This window comes from Bufo gargarizans, chromosome 8 (assembly GCF_014858855.1).
Source record: "Bufo gargarizans isolate SCDJY-AF-19 chromosome 8, ASM1485885v1, whole genome shotgun sequence".
NCBI lineage: Eukaryota > Metazoa > Chordata > Amphibia > Anura > Bufonidae > Bufo > Bufo gargarizans.
In genome coordinates, this window is record NC_058087.1 from 58,279,137 (window position 1) to 58,299,573 (window position 20,437).

At 44.6% G+C, this 20,437-nt stretch overlaps 1 protein-coding gene across 1 annotated transcript in view; it reads left to right on the forward strand.

Annotated features, from left to right (window-relative positions):
- The window catches only part of GALNT13 (polypeptide N-acetylgalactosaminyltransferase 13), a 351,020-nt gene that overhangs the window by 98,744 nt on the left and 231,839 nt on the right, over positions 1-20,437 (forward strand). The window lies entirely within an intron of this gene.

The window sequence follows — 20,437 nt, forward strand, 5'->3', positions numbered from 1 at the left end:
TGTCATTCTATATAGTGTACATACATATATATCATGTCAGTACATTATATGTAGGAATAATACTAGCCAGTTTTTTAGTCAGAGATGAACCTCCCATTGGCTACAGTTAAGCCTGTGGCTCAATTGTCTGTCTCTTATATAGCTGGTCCTGGGTTCAAAACCCGACAGTAGATGCTTTTTTGAATTTGTAAATACACAGAGGTCTCCTCAAGTACAATTAAAACATTGGACTTTTTAAAAGAGCAGCAGCTCCTATGACTCTTTAGAGAAGTGCAGGGACTCTTTACATTGTCCTTGCCAGGCCCCATAGCAAACGCAGGGGTATACCTCCATTGACAGTGCCTCACTGACTATAATGAATACAATAAATAGATTTTCTGCTTTCCTAATGTAGCAGCACTTTTTTGTGTAGTGTAGAAATTATGGCCAATGTAAAATTACTTCTATGATTGTGCCAGCAGAATTCCTAACCTGAGGGAGTCTAATAGTAAAATGTCATATACAGCTAGTGGGTTCCACTAATCCCAGACAGAAAGTACTTAGAAAAAAGCTAGTAGCATGATGATCATTGCTGCTGATTCAGGTGATTCAGTTGTGACTAGTGTTGATCACGAATATTCGAATTTCGAATTTTTATTGCGAATATAGGCACTTCGAAAATTCGCGAATATTTTTTTTAATTAATTTTTTTTTTTTTTTAATCAGTACACATGATACCTCCCTGCTTCTAGCTTGTGGGCCAATAAGACGGCTGCAATATGCTTGACTTTAGGAGAAGTAGTGTTTGCGAATTTTGCTCTATATTTGTTTTTTCGAATATTCGCTATATTGCTATATATTCTTTTTAGAATATTACGAATATTCGAAAAAACGAAGTTATAGCAATATAGCGAATATTCGAAAAAAAAACGAATATAGAGCAATTTAGCTAATATAGTGCTATAATCTTCTTTGTCTAATAGTTGTTAAGTTGAAAAATTCGCAATAAAAATTCGAATACGAAAATTCTAATTACGAAAATTTGCATATTACACAATCATTACATTGCCGACTTTTTAAGAAAAAAAAATCGCGAATTTTCGAATATTCAACGAATATTCTAATAAATATTCGCAAAATATTGCGAATTCGAATATGACCCCTGCCGCTCATACCGGAAAATAACTGATCAGTTTAATCCTAATGCATTCTGAATGGAGAGCAATCCGTTCAGGATGCATCAGTTCAGTCTCTCTTAGGCTGGGTGCAGACCTGAGCATTTTACAGCGCGTTCCTACGCGCTGTAAAACGCTCAACAGGCAAAAACCAATGTTTCCCTATGGGCATGGTTCTCACCTGAGCGTAGTAAAACGCTGTACGCCCCAAGAAGTACAGGAGCTTCTTTGGGGCGTATTGTGGCAGTTTTTCATTGGGTGCCTCTGTGGTCAATCACATAAATGCGCGTACTATGCGCATTTCCAAAATACAAAAACGCCTCAAAAGCCCCCGATAAAACACCTGTAAAAAGCGCTTATCAAATACACTCAGGTGTGAACCCAGCCTTACGGTATTTGGCTGGAGAAAATAACGCATGGTGACTGTATTGAAGTATTATTTGGACAACATATGACAATACTATTTGGGGACCCTACTTTGTGGTCCTTATAATTTGGAACTGTATGGCAGTTCGCCATAGTGGATGCGCCAACAGGAGATCCCACACAGGGCAATATCAGTCAGATTTGTCAGAAGGAGCACCTAAGTGGGGCCTAGAGAAGCTGGGGCCCTAGCGATTTCCAGAGGTTTAGAGATGAGCCTATTTCTAAAATTTGATTCAGGTCCAATTTGTCTGAAATGACCATGTCACCTCTCCAGATAACATGTACAAGATTGTAGACATGACTGTAAACCTAAAAGGAATGTGTCATCAGAAGATTTTTAATTGATAATGTTATTTTTAATTTTCAATGCCAGTTTTCTCACTGGCCACTAAGCCTAATAATAGGCACCACCTCTTGGTCTGTACAGATCCCTTTACTGCATTGACCTGCTTATCTTTCATTCTGATACTGCTTTTAATTATATCAAATCTATGTTTAGATACAGTAGCACAAGATCCACCATTCACAATAGGGGATTGTCAGATCTTATCTATTCTTCCCTTGTACAATGACCTCTGCACGGGTCACAGAGCGTGTCTAGAAAACTCTCCCATAGAAGTCACTGAGGTCCCCTCCTGACCATTGTGTCTATGGACCATGGGGCTGTCGTAATGCTTTCTAAGTTGTAAGAAAAGCTCATAGGGTGGCACCCAAATACAGGCTATTGACAAACATATGAAGTCCTCCAGACAAAATGCCACCTGTAGGTAGTGTAGACCCCCGTAAGTGTCGGGAGGTTACACGTCCAGGAGGACGAAATGTGAGGGTAGTAATGGGATCCTCAGGTATTGACATAAACTAGAGTATTTCCTAGGGAGAGTGAAAGTCAGAAAGCATCAGAGGCAACAGTGAAAGCTTCCGAGATCTGACTGCACTGGCTGATTTATAAATCAAGTCCCTTAACCCTCAATATAGAGTGCTAGCATACAGCACTTGCCATCACATCATTAATATTGGATACCGTGTGCTCAGTAGCGGCACATACATGGTATCTAATAGGGATTACACTGTGGTACCAAACAGTAGGATCCAATGTCCATATTAATGTGGCATACACTAGTACCAGATTGCAAAAGATCCCTATAAACCTATCTAAGAGACTCACAGCTATTACCTGCAGGATGTCTCAACAGCTCTGCAGCTATTGCTGGAGGCATTTAGCGTGCTCCCCAGGTAACATATATCCAGCGCCAACCGGGGCGCAGGATTTAGGACCTGGAGAGAAATATAATGTACAGAAGTTGCTCTGCTCAACACTTTTCAACTAAATTGTATCATCAGGAGCATAGGCAAGTAACAACAAGTAGACTACAAGATGTGACCACACTGGTGGTCTAAATAAGAGGACATACTGTGGTAATGTGGGGCTGTGATAATGGAGACTGCATACAAGAGCTGCTGCTCATTAGTCACATCCCCACCTCCTCTCTGTACTTCATGTCTCCTCATGAACTCCATTCCTACAGAGATTCAGCTGAAGATCTTATCAGCTGTATTCAGGACTATAATCCCTGACAAGCAGAGCAGAAAGGAGGATGAGGCAGCTCTTTAGCTCAGTGTTGTGAAGTCCTGCTGTGTGATTATGACAGGTTTTGTGTGTACTAATAGGATGGCGGCCATTTTATTTCCCCTGATGATTGCTCCCCAGGCAAAATGAACCATTATAACTAATGAAAGGTATTTGGGAATATGTTTATACTAAAGTAATATATAAGTATTTTAATTTACTAAAAGGGAACCTGTCACCGGGATTTTGTGCATAGAGCTGAGGACATGGGTTGCTAGATGGCCGCTAGCACATCCGCAATACCCAGTCCCCATAGCTCTGTGTGCTTTTATTGTGTAAAAAAAATTAACCTGAGATGAGTCCTCTACAGGAGATGAGTCCAGCGTGAAGGAGCCCAGCACCGCCCCGCATCCTCAGAATTTCCTCCTTGCTCCCCAAAGTCAGAAAGACAGAGCGCCGTAATCTCGCGATGCGTGAGCTAGCGCATGCACAGTTCATTCTCTGAGGCTGATGCCAGCACAGGGAAGGAACACTATGACTACACTGCACATGCGCTAGCTCGCGCCTTGCTAGATTACGGCGCTCTAGTTTTCTGACGTCGGGTAGCAAGGAGAAGATTCGGAGGATGTGGGGCGGTGCTGGGCTCCTTCACGCTAGACTCATCTCAGGTACAGGACTCATCTCAGGGTAATTTACATATGTATCAAATCGTTTTTTTTACACAATAAAAGCACACAGAGCTATGGGGACTTGGTATTGCGGATGTGCTAGCGGCCATCTAGCAACCCATGTCCTCAGCTCTATACACAAAATCCTGGTGACAGGTTCCCTTTAATTACTGGAGAACCCCTTAAAGCTCCATTCACACGTCCGCAATGTGTTTTGCGGATACACGGAGACACGGATCCGCAAAACACGGAAAGCGGCAATGTGCGTTCCGCATTTTGCGGACCGCACATTGCCGACATAATAGAATATGCCTGTTCTTGTCCGCAATTGCGGACAAGAATAGGACATGTTCTATTTTTTGGCGGAAACGGAATCACGGATGCGGAAGTGCGGATCCGCAAATGTGGATGCGGACAGCACATTCCGTCCCCATAGAGAATGAATGGGTCCGCACCCTTTCCGCAAAATTGCGGAAAGGATGCGGACCCATTTTGCGCACGTGTGAATGGAGCCTTAAGCATGTAAGTGGCTCAAAACATGACTGGGGCAGTTATCTCTGTATTGGGTATTTGATACTGCAATCCCTACAGCTGCCACTAGAGGCAGACTACTGTACTGCTTTCCCTTAATCTCACTGATATTTCAGTATGAGGTTAGCTCTAGAGATGAGCGAACTCGAACTGTATAGTTCGGGTTCGTACCGAATTTTGGGGTGTCCGTGACACGGACCCGAACCCGGACATTTTCGTAAAAGTCCGGGTTCGGGTTCGGTGTTCGTCGCTTTCTTCGCGCTTTTGTGACGCTTTCTTGGCGCTTTTTGAAAGGCTGCAAAGCAGCCAATCAACAAGCGTCATACTACTTGCCCCAAGAGGCCATCACAGCCATGCCTACTATTGGCATGGCTGTGATTGGCCAGAGCACCATGTGACCCAGCCTCTATTTAAGCTGGAGTCACATAGCGCCGCCCGTCACTCTGCTCTGATTAGCGTAGGGAGAGGTTGCGGCTGCGACAGTAGGGCGAGATTAGGCAGATTAACTCCTCCAAAGGACTTGATTAACTGATCGATCTGCAGCTGTGGATCATTGAGCTGCTGATCCTCAATTGCTCACTGTTTTTAGGCTGCCCAGACCGTTTGTCAGTCACATTTTTCTGGGGTGATCGGCGGCCATTTTGTGTCTTGTGGTGCGCCAGCACAAGCTGCGACCAAGTGCATTTAACCCTCAATGGTGTGGTTGTTTTTTGGCTAAAGCCTACATCAGGGTGAAGCTGTCACACCAAGTGCATTTAACCAGCAATAGTCTGTTCATTTTTTGGCCATATACAAAATCAGGGGCAAGCTGCGCCTGTCACCAAGTGCATTTAACCCTCAATGGTGTGGTTGTTTTTTGGCTAAAGCCTACATCAGGGTGAAGCTGTCACACCAAGTGCATTTAACCAGCAATAGTCTGTTCATTTTTTGGCCATATACTAAATCAGGGGCAAGCTGCGCCTGTCACCAAGTGCATTTAACCCTCAATGGTGTGGTTGTTTTTTGGCTAAAGCCTACATCAGGGTGAAGCTGTCACACCAAGTGCATTTAACCAGCAATAGTCTGTTTATTTTTTGGCCATATCCCAGTCTAATTCTGTCACTAAATCCATACCGGTCACCCAGCGCCTAAATACTAGGCCTCAAATTTATATCCCGCTAAATCTGTCCTTAGTGCTGTAGCTGGGCGAGTTATTTAGTGTCCGTTCAAGCACATTTCTTGTTCTGGGTTGAAATACAATTCCCAATTTAGCAATTTCATAATTTAGTGGTTTCTGCTATATCAGAGCTATTTGAAATCTATCCCTAAAAGGGTATATAATATTCAAGGTGCACATTGGGTCATTCAGAATAACTTCACACACACCCGCTACTGTGTATTTCCAAGTCTAATTCTGGCACTAAACCCATACCTGTCACCCAGCGCCTAAATACTAGGCCTCAAATTTATATCCCGCTAAATCTGTCCTTAGTGCTGTAGCTGGGCGAGTTATTTAGTGTCCGTTCAAGCACATTTCTTGTTCTGGGTTGAAATACAATTCCCAATTTAGCAATTTCATAATTTAGTGGTTTCTGCTATATCAGAGCTATTTGAAATCTATCCCTAAAAGGGTATATAATATTCAAGGTGCACATTGGGTCATTCAGAATAACTTCACACACACCCGCTACTGTGTATTTCCAAGTCTAATTCTGGCACTAAACCCATACCTGTCACCCAGCGCCTAAATACTAGGCCTCAAATTTATATCCCGCTAAATCTGTCCTTAGTGCTGTAGCTGGGCGAGTTATTTAGTGTCCGTTCAAGCACATTTCTTGTTCTGGGTTGAAATACAATTCCCAATTTAGCAATTTCATAATTTAGTGGTTTCTGCTATATCAGAGCTATTTGAAATCTATCCCTAAAAGGGTATATAATATTCAAGGTGCACATTGGGTCATTCAGAATAACTTCACACACACCCGCTACTGTGTATTTCCAAGTCTAATTCTGGCACTAAACCCATACCTGTCACCCAGCGCCTAAATACTAGGCCTCAAATTTATATCCCGCTAAATCTGTCCTTAGTGCTGTAGCTGGGCGAGTTATTTAGTGTCCGTTCAAGCACATTTCTTGTTCTGGGTTGAAATACAATTCCCAATTTAGCAATTTCATAATTTAGTGGTTTCTGCTATATCAGAGCTATTTGAAATCTATCCCTAAAAGGGTATATAATATTCAAGGTGCACATTGGGTCATTCAGAATAACTTCACACACACCCGCTACTGTGTATTTCCAAGTCTAATTCTGGCACTAAACCCATACCTGTCACCCAGCGCCTAAATACTAGGCCTCAAATTTATATCCCGCTAAATCTGTCCCTAGTGCTGTAGCTGGGCGAGTTATTTAGTGTCCGTTCAAGCACATTTCTTGTTCTGGGTTGAAATACAATTCCCAATTTAGCAATTTCATAATTTAGTGGTTTCTGCTATATCAGAGCTATTTGAAATCTATCCCTAAAAGGGTATATAATATTCAAGGTGCACATTGGGTCATTCAGAATAACTTCACACACACCCGCTACTGTGTATTTCCAAGTCTAATTCTGGCACTAAACCCATACCTGTCACCCAGCGCCTAAATACTAGGCCTCAAATTTATATCCCGCTAAATCTGTCCTTAGTGCTGTAGCTGGGCGAGTTATTTAGTGTCCGTTCAAGCACATTTCTTGTTCTGGGTTGAAATACAATTCCCAATTTAGCAATTTCATAATTTAGTGGTTTCTGCTATATCAGAGCTATTTGAAATCTATCCCTAAAAGGGTATATAATATTCAAGGTGCACATTGGGTCATTCAGAATAACTTCACACACACCCGCTACTGTGTATTTCCAAGTCTAATTCTGGCACTAAACCCATACCTGTCACCCAGCGCCTAAATACTAGGCCTCAAATTTATATCCCGCTAAATCTGTCCTTAGTGCTGTAGCTGGGCGAGTTATTTAGTGTCCGTTCAAGCACATTTCTTGTTCTGGGTTGAAATACAATTCCCAATTTAGCAATTTCATAATTTAGTGGTTTCTGCTATATCAGAGCTATTTGAAATCTATCCCTAAAAGGGTATATAATATTCAAGGTGCACATTGGGTCATTCAGAATAACTTCACACACACCCGCTACTGTGTATTTCCAAGTCTAATTCTGGCACTAAACCCATACCTGTCACCCAGCGCCTAAATACTAGGCCTCAAATTTATATCCCGCTAAATCTGTCCCTAGTGCTGTAGCTGGGCGAGTTATTTAGTGTCCGTTCAAGCACATTTCTTGTTCTGGGTTGAAATACAATTCCCAATTTAGCAATTTCATAATTTAGTGGTTTCTGCTATATCAGAGCTATTTGAAATCTATCCCTAAAAGGGTATATAATATTCAAGGTGCACATTGGGTCATTCAGAATAACTTCACACACACCCGCTACTGTGTATTTCCAAGTCTAATTCTGGCACTAAACCCATACCTGTCACCCAGCGCCTAAATACTAGGCCTCAAATTTATATCCCGCTAAATCTGTCCTTAGTGCTGTAGCTGGGCGAGTTATTTAGTGTCCGTTCAAGCACATTTCTTGTTCTGGGTTGAAATACAATTCCCAATTTAGCAATTTCATAATTTAGTGGTTTCTGCTATATCAGAGCTATTTGAAATCTATCCCTAAAAGGGTATATAATATTCAAGGTGCACATTGGGTCATTCAGAATAACTTCACACACACCCGCTACTGTGTATTTCCAAGTCTAATTCTGGCACTAAACCCATACCTGTCACCCAGCGCCTAAATACTAGGCCTCAAATTTATATCCCGCTAAATCTGTCCCTAGTGCTGTAGCTGGGCGAGTTATTTAGTGTCCGTTCAAGCACATTTCTTGTTCTGGGTTGAAATACAATTCCCAATTTAGCAATTTCATAATTTAGTGGTTTCTGCTATATCAGAGCTATTTGAAATCTATCCCTAAAAGGGTATATAATATTCAAGGTGCACATTGGGTCATTCAGAATAACTTCACACACACCCGCTACTGTGTATTTCCAAGTCTAATTCTGGCACTAAACCCATACCTGTCACCCAGCGCCTAAATACTAGGCCTCAAATTTATATCCCGCTAAATCTGTCCTTAGTGCTGTAGCTGGGCGAGTTATTTAGTGTCCGTTCAAGCACATTTCTTGTTCTGGGTTGAAATACAATTCCCAATTTAGCAATTTCATAATTTAGTGGTTTCTGCTATATCAGAGCTATTTGAAATCTATCCCTAAAAGGGTATATAATATTCAAGGTGCACATAGGGTCATTCAGAATAACTTCACACACCCGCTACTGTGCATTTCCAAATCTAATTCTGTCACTAAACCCATACCTGTCACCCAGCGCCTAAATACTAGGCCTCAAATTTATATCCCGCTAAATCTCTCGTTACCGCTGTCCTGTTGTGGCTGGGAAAGTTATTTAGTGTCCGTCAAAGCACATTTTTTGTTCTGGGTTGAAATACAATTCCCAATTTAGCAATTTCATAATTTAGTCGTTTCTGCTATATCAGAGCTATTTGAAATCTATCCCTAAAAGGGTAGATCATATTGAAGGTGCACATAGGGTCATTCAGAATAACTTCACACACACGCTTCTGTGCATTTCCAAGTCTAATTCTGTCACTAAATCCATACCGGTCACCCAGCGCCTAAATACTAGGCCTCAAATTTATATCCCGCTGAATTTGAATACAATACATTGGGCCAAATAATATATTTGTTGTTGTGGTGAACCATAACAATGAGAAAAACATCTAGTAAGGGACGCGGACGTGGACATGGTCGTGGTGGTGTTAGTGGACCCTCTGGTGCTGGGAGAGGACGTGGCCGTTCTGCCACATCCACACGTCCTAGTGTACCAACTACCTCAGGTCCCAGTAGCCGCCAGAATTTACAGCGATATATGGTGGGGCCCAATGCCGTTCTAAGGATGGTAAGGCCTGAGCAGGTACAGGCATTAGTCAATTGGGTGGCCGACAGTGGATCCAGCACGTTCACATTATCTCCCACCCAGTCTTCTGCAGAAAGCGCACAGATGGCGCCTGAAAACCAACCCCATCAGTCTGTCACATCACCCCCATGCATACCAGGGAAACTGTCTCAGCCTCAAGTTATGCAGCAGTCTCTTATGCTGTTTGAAGACTCCGCTGGCAGGGTTTCCCAAGGGCATCCACCTAGCCCTTCCCCAGCGGTGAAAGACATAGAATGCACTGACGCACAACCACTTATGTTTCCTGATGATGAGGACATGGGAATACCACCTCAGCATGTCTCTGATGATGACGAAACACAGGTGCCAACTGCTGCGTCTTTCTGCAGTGTGCAGACTGAACAGGAGGTCAGGGATCAAGACTGGGTGGAAGACGATGCAGGGGACGATGAGGTCCTAGACCCCACATGGAATGAAGGTCGTGCCACTGACTTTCACAGTTCGGAGGAAGAGGCAGTGGTGAGACCGAGCCAACAGCGTAGCAAAAGAGGGAGCAGTGGGCAAAAGCAGAACACCCGCCGCCAAGAGACTCCGCCTGCTACTGACCGCCGCCATCTGGGACCGAGCACCCCAAAGGCAGCTTCAAGGAGTTCCCTGGCATGGCACTTCTTCAAACAATGTGCTGACGACAAGACCCGAGTGGTTTGCACGCTGTGCCATCAGAGCCTGAAGCGAGGCATTAACGTTCTGAACCTGAGCACAACCTGCATGACCAGGCACCTGCATGCAAAGCATGAACTGCAGTGGAGTAAACACCTTAAAACCAAGGAAGTCACTCAGGCTCCCCCTGCTACCTCTTCTGCTGCTGCCGCCTCGGCCTATTCTGCTGCTGCCGCCTCGGCCTCTTCCTCCGCCTCTGGAGGAACGTTGGCACCTGCCGCCCAGCAAACAGGGGATGTACCACCAACACCACCACCACCACCTCCGTCACCAAGCGTCTCAACCATGTCACACGCCAGCGTTCAGCTCTCCATCTCACAAACATTTGATAGAAAGCGTAAATTCCCACCTAGCCACCCTCGATCCCTGGCCCTGAATGCCAGCATTTCTAAACTACTGGCCTATGAAATGCTGTCATTTAGGCTGGTGGACACAGACAGCTTCAAACAGCTCATGTCGCTTGCTGTCCCACAGTATGTTGTTCCCAGCCGCCACTACTTCTCCAAGAGAGCCGTGCCTTCCCTGCACAACCAAGTATCCGATAAAATCAAGTGTGCACTGCGCAACGCCATCTGTGGCAAGGTCCACCTAACCACAGATACGTGGACCAGTAAGCACGGCCAGGGACGCTATATCTCCCTAACTGCACACTGGGTAAATGTAGTGGCAGCTGGGCCCCAGGCGGAGAGCTGTTTGGCGCACGTCCTTCCGCCGCCAAGGATCGCAGGGCAACATTCTTTGCCTCCTGTTGCCACCTCCTCCTTCTCGGCTTCCTCCTCCTCTTCTTCCACCTGCTCATCCAGTCAGCCACACACCTTCACCACCAACTTCAGCACAGCCCGGGGTAAACGTCAGCAGGCCATTCTGAAACTCATATGTTTGGGGGACAGGCCCCACACCGCACAGGAGTTGTGGCGGGGTATAGAACAACAGACCGACGAGTGGTTGCTGCCGGTGAGCCTCAAGCCCGGCCTGGTGGTGTGTGATAATGGGCGAAATCTCGTTGCAGCTCTGGGACTAGCCAATTTGACGCACATCCCTTGCTTGGCGCATGTGCTGAATTTGGTGGTGCAGAAGTTCATTCACAACTACCCCGACATGTCAGAGCTGCTGCATAAAGTGCGGGCCGTCTGTTCGCGCTTCCGGCGTTCACATCCTGCTGCTGCTCGCCTGTCTGCGCTACAGCGTAACTTCGGCCTTCCCGCTCACCGCCTCATATGCGACGTGCCCACCAGGTGGAACTCCACCTTGCACATGCTGGACAGACTGTGCGAGCAGCAGCAGGCCATAGTGGAGTTTCAGCTGCAGCACGCACGGGTCAGTCGCACTACAGAACAGCACCACTTCACCACCAATGACTGGGCCTCCATGCGAGACCTGTGTGCCCTGTTGCGCTGTTTCGAGTACTCCACCAACATGGCCAGTGGCGATGACACCGTTATCAGCGTTACAATACCACTTCTATGTCTCCTTGAGAAAACACTTAGGGCGATGATGGAAGAGGAGGTGGCCCAGGAGGAGGAGGAGGAGGAGGAGGAAGAGGGGTCATTTTTAGCACTTTCAGGCCAGTCTCTTCGAAGTGACTCAGAGGGAGGTTTTTGGCAACAGCAGAGGCCAGGTACAAATGTGGCCAGCCAGGGCCCACTACTGGAGGACGAGGAGGACGAGGATGAGGAGGAGGTGGAGGAGGATGAGGATGAAGCATGGTCACAGCGGGGTGGCACCCAACGCAGCTCGGGTCCATCACTGGTGCGTGGCTGGGGGGAAAGGCAGGACGATGACGATACGCCTCCCACAGAGGACAGCTTGTCCTTATCCCTGGGCAGCCTGGCACACATGAGCGACTACATGCTGCAGTGCCTGCGCAACGACAGCAGAGTTGCCCACATTTTAACCTGTGCGGACTACTGGGTTGCCACCCTGCTGGATCCACGCTACAAAGACAATGTGCCCACCTTACTTCCTGCACTGGAGCGTGATAGGAAGATGCGCGAGTACAAGCGCACGTTGGTAGACGCGCTACTGAGAGCATTCCCAAATGTCACAGGGGAACAAGTGGAAGCCCAAGGCCAAGGCAGAGGAGGAGCAAGAGGTCGCCAAGGCAGCTGTGTCACGGCCAGCTCCTCTGAGGGCAGGGTTAGCATGGCAGAGATGTGGAAAACTTTTGTCAACACGCCACAGCTAACTGCACCACCACCTGATACGCAACGTGTTAGCAGGAGGCAACATTTCACTAACATGGTGGAACAGTACGTGTGCACACCCCTCCACGTACTGACTGATGGTTCGGCCCCATTCAACTTCTGGGTCTCTAAATTGTCCACGTGGCCAGAGCTAGCCTTTTATGCCTTGGAGGTGCTGGCCTGCCCGGCAGCCAGCGTTTTGTCTGAACGTGTATTCAGCACGGCAGGGGGCGTCATTACAGACAAACGCAGCCGCCTGTCTACAGCCAATGTGGACAAGCTGACGTTCATAAAAATGAACCAGGCATGGATCCCACAGGACCTGTCCGTCCCTTGTCCAGATTAGACATTAACTACCTCCCCATAACCATATATTATTGGACTCCAGGGCACTTCCTCATTCAATCCTATTTTTATTTTCATTTTACCATTATATTGCGAGGCTACCCAAAGTTGAATGAACCTCTCCTCTGCCTGTGTGCCGGGGCCTAAATATATGCCAATGGACTGTTGCAGTGGTGGCTGACATGAAGCCTGATTCTCTGCTATGACATGCAGACTAATTCTCTGCTGACATGAAGCCAGATTGTCTGTTACGGGACCTCTCTCCTCTGCCTGGGTGCTGGGCCTAAATTTATGACAATGGACTGTTGCAGTGGTGGCTGACGTGAAGCCTGATTCTCTGCTATGACATGCAGACTGATTCTCTGCTGACATGAAGCCAGATTGTCTGTTACGGGACCTCTCTGCTCTGCCTGTGTGCTAGGCCTAAATATATGCCAATGGACTGTTGCAGTGGTGGGTGACGTGAAGCCTCATTCTCTGCTATGACATGCAGACTGATTCTCTGCTGACATGAAGCCAGATTGTCTGTTACGGGACCTCTCTCCTCTGCCTGTGTGCTAGGCCTAAATATATGCCAATGGACTGTTGCAGTGGTGGGTGACGTGAAGCCTGATTCTCTGCTATGACATGCAGACTGATTCTCTGCTGTCATGAAGCCAGATTGTCTGTTACGGGACCTCTCTGCTCTGCCTGTGTGCTAGGCCTAAATATATGCCAATGGACTGTTGCAGTGGTGGGTGACGTGAAGCCTCATTCTCTGCTATGACATGCAGACTGATTCTCTGCTGACATGAAGCCAGATTGTCTGTTACGGGACCTCTCTGCTCTGCCTGTGTGCTAGGCCTAAATATATGCCAATGGACTGTTGCAGTGGTGGGTGACGTGAAGCCTCATTCTCTGCTATGACATGCAGACTGATTCTCTGCTGTCATGAAGCCAGATTGTCTGTTACGGGACCTCTCTGCTCTGCCTGTGTGCTAGGCCTAAATATATGCCAATGGACTGTTGCAGTGGTGGGTGACGTGAAGCCTCATTCTCTGCTATGACATGCAGACTAATTCTCTGCTGACATGAAGACAGATTCTCTGTTACGGGACCTCTCTCCTCTGCCTGTGTGTGTGCTGGGCCTAAATATATGCCAATGGACTGTTGCAGTGGTGGCTGACGTGAAGCCTGATTCTCTGCTATGACATGCAGACTAATTCTCTGCTGACATGAAGACAGATTCTCTGTTACGGGACCTCCCTCCTCTGCCTGGGTGCTGGGCCTAAATATATGCCAATGGACTGTTGCAGTGGTGGCTGACGTGAAGCCTCATTCTCTGCTATGACATGCAGACTAATTCTCTGCTGACATGAAGACAGATTCTCTGTTACGGGACCTCCCTCCTCTGCCTGGGTGCTGGGCCTAAATATATGCCAATGGACTGTTGCAGTGGTGGCTGACGTGAAGCCTCATTCTCTGCTATGACATGCAGACTGATTCTCTGCTGACATGAAGCCAGATTCTCTGTTACGGGACCTCTCTCCTCTGCCTGTGTGTGTGCTGGGCCTAAATATATGCCAATGGACTGTTGCAGTGGTGGCTGACGTGAAGCCTCATTCTCTGCTATGACATGCAGACTAATTCTCTGCTGACATGAAGACAGATTCTCTGTTACGGGACCTCTCTCCTCTGCCTGGGTGCCGGGGCCTAAATATCTGAGAATGGACTGTTCCAGTGGTGGGTGACGGGAAGCCAGATTCTCTGCTATGGAACCTCTCTCCAATTGATTTTGGTTAATTTTTATTTATTTAATTTTTATTTTAATTCATTTCCCTATCCACATTTGTTTGCAGGGGATTTACCTACATGTTGCTGCCTTTTGCAGCCCTCTAGCTCTTTCCTGGGCTGTTTTACAGCCTTTTTAGTGCCGAAAAGTTCGGGTCCCCATTGACTTCAATGGGGTTCGGGTTCGGGACGAAGTTCGGATCGGGTTCGGATCCCGAACCCGAACATTTCCGGGATGTTCGGCCGAACTTCTCGAACCCGAACATCCAGGTGTTCGCTCAACTCTAGTTAGCTCCTAACCTTCCTCTAGTGGTGGTTACTAGTGTTGAGCGGCATGTCCCATATCCGAATTCGCGAAATTTCGCGAATATTCGAAAGAATATTCGTAAAATATTCGCGAATATTCGAATTCGTTATTATTTTGCATATGCGATAATTCGAATTTTCGCATCGCATAATACATATTATGCTATGCAAAATTCGCATGTGCGCTAATGAAATCGCCTTACGAAGATTCGCAACTCAATTCAATCACTAATGTATGAATGCAAAGCCCTTTGCCTCTGTTCTGGGACAAGTGTAGATATTCGCATGTGCGCTAATAAAATTGCCTTACGAAGATTCGCACCTCAATCACTTTCTAGGCAATGTGAGTAAGATCTGAGCTGTTGGACTTTTGGGAATCAATCGAGATACAGTGGGGGGTGATGACTGTAGTTGACAGAGTACAGATCAATGTAATCTGTAAGGTGGAAACTAAAATAAAAAATACAAATATTCGTAAATCGAATTTTACAAAGTTCTAAGTATTTCGCGAATATGGTGCTATACTATATGAATGCACAGGCCTTTGCCTTCTCTGTTCTGGGGACAAGTGTAGATATTCGCATGTGCGCTAATAAAATCGCCTTACGAAGATTCGCAACTCAATTCAATCACTAATGTATGAATGCAAAGCCCTTTGCCTCTGTTCTGGGACAAGTGCCGATATTCGCCTGTGCGCTAATAAAATCGCCTTACGAAGATTCGCAACTCAATTCACTAATGTATGAATGCAAAGCCCTTTGCCTCTGTTCTGGGACAAGTGCCGATATTCGCCTGTGCGCTAATAAAATCGCCTTACGAAGATTCGCAACTCAATTCACTAATGTATGAATGCAAAGCCCTTTGCCTCTGTTCTGGGACAAGTGCCGATATTCGCATGTGCGCTAATAAAATCGCCTTACGAAGATTCGCGCCTCAATCACTTTCTAGGCAATGTGAGTAAGATCTGAGCTTTTGGACCTTTGGGAAACAATCAATTATATGTGTACTGTAATTTTGTTAAAAAAAAAAAAAAATCCGAATATTCGTTTTCACGAATATATAGCACTATATTCGAAATATTCGCGAGATCGCGAAGTTGCGATATTCGCGAAAAAAATTCGCTTTTCGAATATTCGCGCTCAACACTAGTGGCTACCGAGCTAGCTAGAACAGTTTTTTTTTTATTCAAGTCTATGCAGGATACTTAGACCTCTGATGACTATAAATATATAAGACATTAGCCAGTGAAATCTCTTTAAGGTTATTTCAAGTTAGATGTGAAGTACTGCACTAATGATTTCTGTGGCTCACTGATTAGAACACCACTTAAGGACTTCACATGTAGCAGACACGAAGATTTTTGCTATTGTTTTGCACTGCAAAGAACGATACAATGCAATTGAATTGAGGTTTCCATAACTCCATTCGGTCAGCAATTTTCTTTGCACCAAAATCCATGGCACGAAATAGCAGAAATTTCCTATGGAATGCGTGCTCAGCAACAGGGCAAGCTCCCCACTCTCAGCCAACTAGTAGCTGCAAGAAGGTCTATGCTATCCTTGGACACAAGACACCTTCATGTACAGATGTGTCCACCCTTACCTTATTTCAAATTTGGTCAAGGTCAATACGACATCTCAATATGCTAGCAAAAACCGTGACAGAATGCAACTCACAACACAACCACTGGGTGGCTGCATATAGACACATATTGGATTGACATCTTGTGACGGAATATCACAAAGTAATGTTTTTTTTTATAATGCTACTCTAGTCATCTTTTGCAAAAAAAAAATTATATATATATTGCGCTAATCAGAAAGGCATAGAAGAACACATAAAATGTACAGAGAGATGGTAAATTTAAAAAAAATCCATATATCCGTGTGAAAATATCATCCATAAAGTCAATCATCGTTTAGGAAAAGGGGGTTTAAAATATGAGGAGATTAATTGATCTCAGAGCTCTGTTTACTGCACTTAGACATCATTTTGTACTTTGGGTGGGGGAGGGGAAGCATTATAGTCTACAGCTATGTATTTGCATTCTATGTTAGCACTTGTTACAAAGCACATTTTTTTTATCTTGTTCTCATTTCCATTTTATACATGGTCATTCTTTACCGCTTATTTTGCACACAATAGAGTCTTCTCTTCTGCTACATAATATGTCTCCTGTCAAAATTGGTTAAAAAAAAAACAGGAACTGTGATAATGGAAAACATATTCAGCAAAATTGATGGCACAATGAACAAAACCTCCCCGTCCTCTTTAGATATACAGAAATCCCATCCATTATGCCGTATAAAGCTCTCGGTTCATCTTTGTATATCGCTGCTAGTGCTGAAGGAAATCTACATTATATGTTATCTAGATGCCTTACACCCAGTGTGACATTTATGATGATACCGACTTATAAAGTTCTTTTCCTAATAGGTTTCTTTATGTATTTTCCACTGTAAAAACACCTGTCACTATCACCGCTGTACGCGGCAGTAACTACGGCATATCAAGGAGAATACCTGCCTGCAAGGGATTTTGGCTTCAGACAGCTCATTACCAAATACTCCATTAGGATCTGTGTATCTTATTGAGGACTCTCCCGCTAGTGGAGAGCGAGTACAGCTCTCACTTTCGGGGACCTGGCAGATCTAAGAATTACATGGGGCAGGTGTGTGAGCTGTGTGGTTGCACACAGTGCATCTGGCAACTCTACTGAAGGGGGCGTTTCACATAGCCTTGTCCAGCAAGCCCCTGAGGAGCCAGAGTGGAGAAAGGGAGCAGGGGCGTAGTGCAAAAGTTCCGCTTGGGCCCCGCTTCCCTCAGTGCTTTGTGACCAGTGGCAGGGGAGCACATAGCCTTCCTTCTGCCTGATGCAAAAATTGAAACAGCAACCTCCACATGCCAAATTCTTGACCTAACCCCTTCTCTCCAGCCAGAGGACTAACTTAAACATTCTGGGCCCCAGGGCAAAATCTATAACAGAGCCCTCCCAGCATGCACTTTGTATAATACCAGTGTCTTCTTATGTGGCACAAGAGTTTTTGGACCACCTAAGGCTCCTGTGCCTTGTAGCGACTGCTACCTGTAAACCCCTTATAGCTATGCCCCTGGAAGGGAGTAGTGGTGGTTCTGGCTGTCTCAGTCAATCACGGTGGCTTTCCTCACACTGGTGCTCCCTAGGGCTCTGTTGTAAAAGGAGGGTGCACACTTTCTTCCCTCGGGGCGCACCCCAGTTATGGGACTTGCCTGACGGTAGTTGGGGTGCCCATGATACTAAATGTCTGTAGGAGTATAAGGCAGTGTGTGTGGAATGCAATGGTCAGTGTACAGAGTAGGAGTCAGAAAACTAAGCCAGAGGTAGTGCAAAATGGGAGATGTAATACACCTAACTATAGCTAAACATAGTTCCAACTATATATAGTGCAATTCTATCCCAGATAGTGATGTATGGATTAAGGCAAGGATGGAAGTTATGGCACTCTTTCCTCTCTATCCTGCTAAAGTCTCTTTCAGTGGAATCTATGGCTGGCAACAGTATCTTGGCAATAGTGGCTGTAATATCCATTGGAGGATATAGGGTTTTAAAGGCATGTCTGTCTAGGGCATGTCCAAGTGTCAAGGGTGTCTTAACAGTGTCCCTCACTAGCAGAAAAGTTTGATTTGCTGAGGTAGCAGATTACCTTGTTGACTCTTATGCTTGGTCATGCAGATTCTAAGTTCTCCTTTATCTTCCTCTCTTTGTTTCCTTTGTCTTTGTGTAGAAATGCACAGATCTGTTAGTCTTGGAAGCTTTCTTGAGCTTAAGAAGAAGGCACATAGGTCACTGCTTCCTCCCTCTCTGAACTCTCTCTATACAATGACAAGATCTAGGGGTGGAGCCAGCCACCACCTAGCAAACTGCAAGGGCTGAGTCTGGATTGTTAACCCTAACTGTGCCATCCATACACAGTTATGCTGGGTACAATGCAAAAACATAACAATATATAACAAACCATTTGCCCTGCTATGGGGTACTGCCCTTGCACCAGATAATTATGACCACTGTAAAGATTAAATGGATTGTCCACGTTTTAGTGATGTATTCATTGAGTGTTTGATGATGTGTATAGTATATTATATAGTAATATTTTTGCAGAGTACGGTGGTTGTGATGACACTGTATATAACATATTGTCAAGGGGTTCCTTTTAACAAAAAGGCATCATTCCACTTGGACACCGCCTTTAAAGGAAAATGAATGAGGGAAAAAAGCTTAGAAAGTTCTAAAATAAGAAAACAAATGCCTCTCACCTTACCACCCCCCCCCCTTCCCCGCGGCTCTGCTTCTGATACTTCCCAGGTCCGTCACTGGTTCCCTTACTGTCTGCTCCCTCTCAACACAGACATGGGACCACTGCAGCCAATCACTGGCTGTTGTAGGTCACCACTAATTCCCAGTGAGGGACCTGGGAAGCATTGGAATAAGAGCGGTGAGCTGAATATAAAGCATTATTTTAGAATATTCTCAGCTACTGTATTTTCTAAACACCTTTTCCCGGCTGCACAATCCCTTTAAAAAAACGCGGCTCAAAATCTTCCCTTCTCTCATCTTATCATCAAGAGCAGTGTGATGCACCCAGACTATATCAGCCTTCTAATTAACATTCCTCACCATTATTGATGCATATGAATGCCGAATAAAATGTGATCATTAATTATAATAAGTAACATTTAATATAGAGTTGTAAAATAAAACCCTAATTGGATAAAAAGTCACAGAGCAGACGAGTTGCATTTTTAGAGTAAATGTTGGTTTTTATGCTGCTGTCAAGATGGAAAACTGGTGAGTGCAACTCTATTATAAAATTACATTTAATTAGGTCATTACTGTGCAATACAGTAAAAAAATAAAATAAAAAAAGCCCAAATCGCATTGTAGCTATTAATAAACTTTTTGATTTGCCCCAGTACTTGGAATTTGGGTGACAGACCATGCAAAGGCTTCATTATGGAAATGAATCACTGCTCAGGCCCATAGTATTACTTGTGTAAAGGCACAGACATATATACATTTGGTAACAAATACCAGATAATAACAGTACATATGAAAAGTGCATTCACTTCCACCTCCATGTCCCTCTCGAGCTACCACAATTACACCCCCTGTTACCATTATCTTTGTTCCTACTCTGTAGTGATTTATGAACAGCAAACAGGATCAACTCTCCATTCTGGCTCATAAACAAGACCCCCCAACCCCCCTACCCGATATCCATATACTCCAAATGTCTTCGTTAGAACACCCATTTAAAGGTGAAAATTACATAATGTTCTAAAGTTTTATGCTAGAGATGAGCAGTTTTAAAAATTTTGATTCGGACACTAAGGCAAATTTTTCCCAAAAAATTGTTTCGATCCAAATTAATTTGTTATAATTCAGCTATTTCCCAGCTGCAGTGAGTGGGTATCTCGGTGTACATCACTGTTCATGCATAGCTAGTCCACTGTGGTAGTGAAACTGCTACTGTGCATCAGTATGACATTCAGGTGACAGGCGTCACTCTTAGAATGACTTCACACTTCAAAAACTGACTAAATAACTGAAGTGTGAACTCAGCCTTACAGGTCAATGTTAGCGCCAGGTATAATGTTCTTAAACGTGCAGTGACCCAAGATTCTACTATAGAGTGAAAGAGCGCACTCCTTTTAGACTGCCTGCCGATTCCACCTAGATTGCTAGAGAATCTGTTCTGTTACAAACTGATACAAGTAGTGCCCCCATGACAGCGTGGAAAGG